The sequence below is a fragment of the Lolium perenne genome, chromosome 5 (assembly GCF_019359855.2).
Source record: "Lolium perenne isolate Kyuss_39 chromosome 5, Kyuss_2.0, whole genome shotgun sequence".
In the NCBI taxonomy this organism is placed as follows: domain Eukaryota; kingdom Viridiplantae; phylum Streptophyta; class Magnoliopsida; order Poales; family Poaceae; genus Lolium; species Lolium perenne.
This window is the reverse complement of record NC_067248.2, coordinates 91,791,354-91,798,218: the sequence shown is the minus strand read 5'-3', so window position 1 is coordinate 91,798,218 and position 6,865 is coordinate 91,791,354. Positions and strand designations below refer to the sequence as shown.

Here is a 6,865-nt window from a genome sequence, read left to right as displayed (position 1 = left end):
CCCTCACCATGAGAGCCTCCCTCTCCTTCTTCTCCCCAACCCTAGATGGTTTTATCACCTCTTCTTCTTCCTCCATTGCTAAGGTTGGATCTTGATGCAGGTTCATGTTGGTTCAATCATGGATAAGGTTGAGCAATCCTCAGATCTGAAGCTCTTGATCCAAGTTCGTCCAAATCCTTGCAGTAATTTCTGTAATCTTGCTGTTTCAGATTCTGGTACGAATTTGTAAAATCCACCAAATCTCGTGCACAGATCCAAATCGAGTGATTCAAAGTTCCACAGGTAGATATTGAAAAGATCTACAACTTGGCGTTGGTCTCATCCTCAAATTCGTTACAAATTATCCCTGGTAAATAAAGTTCTGGAAACATGCAGATTAACTGTTTGTTAAATAAGTTCCGTTTTACAAAACCTTTTTGAGCAAACTCAACTTTGGGTGAAAGCCCTCTTCTATACCTTCATTTTGGCGGTGGTTTCACTTCTATTGACCTCCTGAAACTGAAATGGTTCACAGATCAAGATCTGGTCAGATCTGACTTTGTCGAATTAAATCAGGAGCTTGGTGACGAATTTTTGAATGAAACAAATTGGGTAAGAACCAGCCTTTCGATACCTTTCAGATGCAGCTGACCTCATATTTTTATGAATTATGTACGATTTGTGGTGAATTAAACTTGTTCTGTGTGTTCTGCAGACATGGCTGTTAGCTTTTAAATCCCCAAAAATCTATTTTTGAACTTAATTGAGTGATTTCAATTCTGTAGGACTACTGATTGTTTTCTTTATCTTCTCAAACAAGTTTCAAACATTTATCTGTTTTGTAACTCCAGAGGTAAAGCAAATGGTATAGACATGCAGTAATCTTGTCAATCCATTTGTGAGAGTTTCAGAAACAATTTGAACCCAAATCCAATTGTGTGTGCATCTCTGGTTAAATATCTTTCAAATGCCAGTGGTCTCATATTTTTAGGATTTTTCTACGATTTATGGCTTACAGATCTTGTTTTCTGTACAGTCAGATTCAAAGAAATTCCTAAAATTGTAGGTTTAATATTTTGGGATGATTCCAATTGGGTTAGTCTTGTATTAGTACTGGCCATATAGGAAAAATAGTATTAGTCTCTGTTCATGCATATTTATTACTGTTAGTAATATATATGTGTGACATGCATTGTTGAAGCAAAACTTTTCGGTTTATTTAGAACCCTTGACCAACTCTTTTTATTAGAAATGGGCAACCTTTGTTTTATGATTGCAAAACAAAACCTCTGCAATTTAACATTAGCTCTTTTGTTTTGCTTAAGTTTTCAAATGGTGGGGCATATCATTTGCTTCATATTCTTGTGTAGTGTTTTGTAAGCTTTATAAGATAGGGAGAATGATTGCCCGCTCTTCCAAAAATGTTTCAAATTATAATGTAAATGTTTTTGATGCCAAACTAATGCACTTGTCATCTTTATGATGTTATCTACCAGGGGATACTTAGTTGTGCCATGGTGATACCGAGAGAGGCAATTGCTAAGTTGTGATACTCTCATACCTTTACTAGGTAAATAAAATGGGTTTTCTTTTAGTTGCTTTGTAGTATCTATAAGTTCTTTGTATGTTAGCCTGTAGTAAGGTGGTAAGCTATTGCTTGTTGATTGTTGAATGTTGCATGCTTGTTATGATTGGTGCAATGTGATTGATTGTGTTCCTTTTATATTTTCCGACGATAGATGCGAACGATTCCGGAGAAGAAGAAGTGGATCGGAAAAGGATTTTATTTATATTGTTGGTATTCTTATATTGATGAAGTTGAAGAAGTCCAGGGACAAATAAGCCAAGGCAAGCCATCTCTTGATCTCTGAATGTTGAATCACATATTGTGGTTACTTGTTGTTATGCTTGTCTCTCGTGTTATCTTGTTTTGTTTCTACTTATGTTGTTGGAGCATGCTCACCGTGAGCATGTTTAATCTCTTTGGCACCTCACCGACAACCCCTTTTTTTTGTGACATGGTGGTTGTCATCTTCATGATCCCGGTGTACCCTCTAAATGTGATGGGTATGCCCACCTACCTTGAGTGTGTCGACCTCTCGACACCCTTTTTGCACCCCTTAGTGGTATGATGATTAGTACCATGCCCTTGTTATATCTTCTACTTTGATTGATGCCCTGCATACTTACTCTCGAGTATGTGGAACCCCTTGTTGATGTTAGGCATACTTACTCTCAAGTATGTTGAACCCCTTGTTGTTGTTATGCATGCTTACCCGAAGCATGTATGCCCCCTTGACCACCTATATTAGCATCTTCTTAGTGGCATGATGATTAACATCATGACCCTTGTTTAATCATACTACTTATGTTGTCCCTATGCATGCTTATCCTAAGTATGTATGATCCCCTTGACACCTCATTTATCACCTCCTTAGTGGTATGATGGTTGGCATCATGCCACTGTTGTCTCTTAGTTCTTACATGAAACCATAGGTTGGGAACCCCTTGGAAAGATACCTTGTTGAAAAGAATTTTTGGAAAACCTTGGGTGAGTTGGACTTACCTAAGTGTGTGTTTATGAAAAAAAAGGATCTTGGCAAAGATGGTTGGAAAGAGAATCTTGTTTTATGAAAACATTGGCGTCTAAGTATTCACCCGTGACAACTAACCCGCGCAACCACAGCTACTCCAACGTGGGCACGGAGCTTAGCTTGACGTTTGTTCTTCTTAGCATGAGGCACCGCACAACTATACAAGGGTACGGTTACCCCCGAGTCCGGGTTGTCATGGTTGGGACAATAGTATAACGGGAGGCCTTCGGGGCTGACCTGTCCGGAAGACACTATGGGTCTCCTGGCTTGGCGGTGGAGCCACGCTCAAAAGGAGGTGAGCTGCCACGGTGCCGGGGAGGTACATACTCCATAGGGTAGGACCTCGTGTTAAGTTGAAGGGGCGAAAGGCTATGTCCTGGTATCCGTCGTGGCATATGTTGTTATGCGGGGATGATGCCCACACGATAGGTATCCGGATAGTTGTGGGGAAAGTGTGCAAACTCTGCAGAGTAAAATCTATTCGAATAGCCGCGTCCGCGGTCATGGACGGTTGGAATGGCTGTTGCTTAGGCTGATGAGTTTTGGTTTACAAAATGGTTTGGCAAATGAAAGGAAAGAACTTGTTTTGAAGTACCAGAAGGGTACGAGAAAGGTTGTGTCGACCATATGGAGATGGTCGGGAAGGACAAATAAATTGGGTTACCCCATCCTAGTGTTTTATGTTGTGGAAATCTTTTGAAGTATCTTCTTCAACAAAGATATAGAGATGTCATAGGATATCTTTTGAAGTATCTTCTTCAACAAAGATATAGAGATGTCACAGGATATCTTTTGAAGTATCTTCTTCAACAAAGATATAGAGATGTCATAGAACCCTCTTAAGTGTCCCCTTCAACTGTGATGTTGGGATGCTATATCCACAAGAGAAACTTATTCTCTTTCACATGCTATATCCACAAGAGAAACTTATTCTCTTTCACATGCTATATCCACCAGAGAAACTATTCTTCCTCTCTTGTCTTCTTTAGTTAGAATTGTTATCACCTTCTTGATGGTTTGCGAGTACAATTCAAATGTACTCACGGCTTTGTCCCTGGCTATTTACTTGGCCAGACCTGGAGGACTTCGACAGATGAAGAAGGAGTTGACGACGTCTATGCGAGCTAGGAACGTCTTCCCGCCGCTGCTGTAGGGTTAAGGCAGATGACTTGGGCTCTCTGTTCTTGAAGTGATTCTGCTACTCTGATGATTAGATTAGGCCCTTCGAGGCTATCTTGTAAAGATGGGTCATGTGACCTTATTGTAATTTTCTTATTCCGTTTTGTAAAGGATGATGTAATTTGATATCAGTTCGGTTATGTGTTCACGGCACACTGATCATGGGAACGTGAACTGTATACATAACAGGGTATTTCGGACAGCTAGTCCGGGGTCCCCACACATGAGCCATCACCTAGGCAAGGCAAGGACCGTCATCGACTCACACCATCTCATGATCGTCGTCGACCACCACCACCTCATGGTCTACATCGACATCCTTCCACACATGATCTTCGACGACACCACTCAAGACATGGTGATGAGGCAAGAAGACGAGAGCCTCGACATGAAGACCTTCCTCATAAGGCGACTTCTACCTCTTGCGCCACCACCACAATGGCCCCTACCTCGTCATATGCCTATGGACTCCGATGCTACAAGTGCAAGCAACAAGGCCACCTTCCACGGGAATGTCCCAATCTCCTATGTGAGGTGTGAAAGGGCAAGGGTCACATGGCATGGCAATGCACAACGCCACGCGCCAAGAAGCTCTACTTCGACGAGCTCAACGCACAAGTCTCCAAGATGCCACCACTTGAGGACGACTTAGGAGGCGAGGGAGTTGAGCATGGTGAGCATGGGATTCTCCCTTCACCTATGGAGGCGCATGGAGTTGAGATGGTTGAGCATGGGAAGTTCCCTTCAACCACGGAGGCGCATGGAGATGAGCAAGTCGAACCTACTCCTACATGCTTGATTGATGAGTTGGTACCAACCCCATGTGAGCATGAGAGCCACTTAGCCCACTTGAGTGAGAGTGCTAGTGAGTTGAGTGACTTCCACCCCATATGTGAGTTTGAGTGCTTCCATTTGGAGGACATGAGTGATACACAAAGTGAGTTGAGAGAGGTAGATGATAGGTCCATGGAGGACATCGCATTTGCTAACACATTAACCTCTCCCTCGTTTGTGTCTTCTTATGTTGCACTAGGTTCCACGGAGGACGAGTTCCTGCTCATGGAGAAGATGTACATGGTGCATGAAGACGATGATATCTCACCATGCTTGCTCCAAGATGGACATGTCGACCACATGGATCCTCCTACTTCCACAACACCTACTTCACATGAGTCGGCCTTCAAAGGTAACAACATAGGTGTTGATGATGCCATGATCCCACTAGTGGGCATGATGACTTATGAGCGCATGCATGATCTTGATGATACATTTGCTACGTCACTTGATTCTTTCATATCCCCATGTGATGCTTTGTTTCCTAACATTGTTGATCATGTGGAGTTGATTGATTGTGATACCATGAACATGCCATGCTATGAAAGTTTCATATTTGCTCCGCTTGCTTGCAATGATAATGATTATGCTCATGCTTGTGTTGTGACACCCTTGATGAACACTTGCTCTTTCCATAGGGTTGTCGACAACAATGATGACATTAGCTTTCACATGCTTTGCCCAAAATGTTTACACCATTCCATGATCCTTACATCCAAGATTGTGAACAATTGCTCTTTCTTATGCTTGGACTGCAAGAATGCTTATTTTATTGTTCATGAGAAGGCCCCCATAGCCTTTTCAACTTTTGATGATCATGAGTTACCACATGACACACATACACCTCCTTGCCATATGCACAATCGCCATGCATTTCATACTATCTTGCTTGACACTAATGGTGATGTGCACAAGACATGGAACATCATGATGGATGATGTATTCATCTACCATGCACACACGCTTTTTGTCTTGTTTCTTCCATGTGTAGGTACACGGACAACCACTTCCACCGCTACGGAGCATGAGCTCACGAAACGCGCAATTGAGAGCTACCCCATCAAGGACCTAACCCGCGGGACTCACACCAAAGGGTATGTTCCCACAAGCCTTCACCCTCATGTGTTTCCGACGCTTCTTGTCGAGCTTCCGGTTTGGTCCAATTCCTCGTCACCTCTTTTACTTCTTACGCAACATATCTTGAAACATCTTGTTGGCACAATGGTTGTTGTATGTATTGATGATATCATCATACACTCCGAGAATCTCAAGGATCATGTCATACATGTGAGAGACACATTATGCACCTTGTGCCACATGTCACACCAAAAGTTGCTCTCCTTTGGATTTCTCATTTCATCTTTGGCAATTGCAATGGATTCTTTGACACTTGAGGATACCCATACTCGGCTCACGCCAACCATACTTTCCCTAGCTAGAAGTCTCCATAGCTTTGCCATTGCACATAACAATTTTGCCCCAAATTTTGCCGCCGATACTTGCCTTTTGATTGTTCCATTTGTGTGGGACAATGCTACACACAACATTTTTGACACCTTCCAAAGCAAACTTTTACTTGCACAAATTTTTGTCCTCCCACATTTTGGATACATCGACACTCTTTTGATCACTATTTTTGCCCAATGCCTTTTGGAGAAACGACTTGATGCTTCGTATTTGATTGAGAGCCTCTTGTTCGTCGGTCACCAAATTGGAATCCACAAGCTTTCCTTTTGCAAGTTGTTTTTCCCCTTGTTCTTCTTCGACCGAGACTTGGCCCCTCCACCACTACATGGGAGACCCGTTATGGACTACAACAAAGACGCTCGCACTACGACGAGCATCCCTAAGGACACAAGGGCACCTATACAAGTCCTTCCCGTCTACCTCATCGATGAGGAGGAGCAAGAGTCGAGGACGACTCTTCCCCAAGGGGGGGGGGAGATGATGTAGCCCCGCCTATCGTCGACGCTACACCATGGCCAAGGAGTCCCCCAAGTGGACCAACAACACGAAACCCCGCCATATATGTCAAGGCGAACTCCTTCCTCTCTATGGTCGATCTCAACACCAACTTGAATGGTATGCTACCTCATGCCTATCATCCTGATGTCTATAGGTGCCGACGTCGACAAGGACCAAGAGAGAAGGAACCCCCATGGTGCATGGAAGAAGGAAGAAGAAGAAGGGAAGAAGAGGAGAAGGAAGAGGAAGAAGAGGAGGGAGGAACAGGCCGGCCAGCCTGCAGGCCGGTCGACCGGCCAGACCTGGACAGGCCG

The 6,865-nt window shown here is 43.4% G+C and overlaps 1 long non-coding RNA gene across 1 annotated transcript; it reads left to right on the top strand.

Annotated features, from left to right (window-relative positions):
- Positions 1-442: 442 nt before the first annotated feature.
- LOC127319562 (uncharacterized) lies at positions 443-1,821 on the top strand. The gene is made up of 3 exons (XR_007862562.2): positions 443-591; positions 1,476-1,549; positions 1,719-1,821. It is a non-coding gene; the product is annotated as an uncharacterized lncRNA (long non-coding RNA).
- Positions 1,822-6,865: the final 5,044 nt, after the last annotated feature.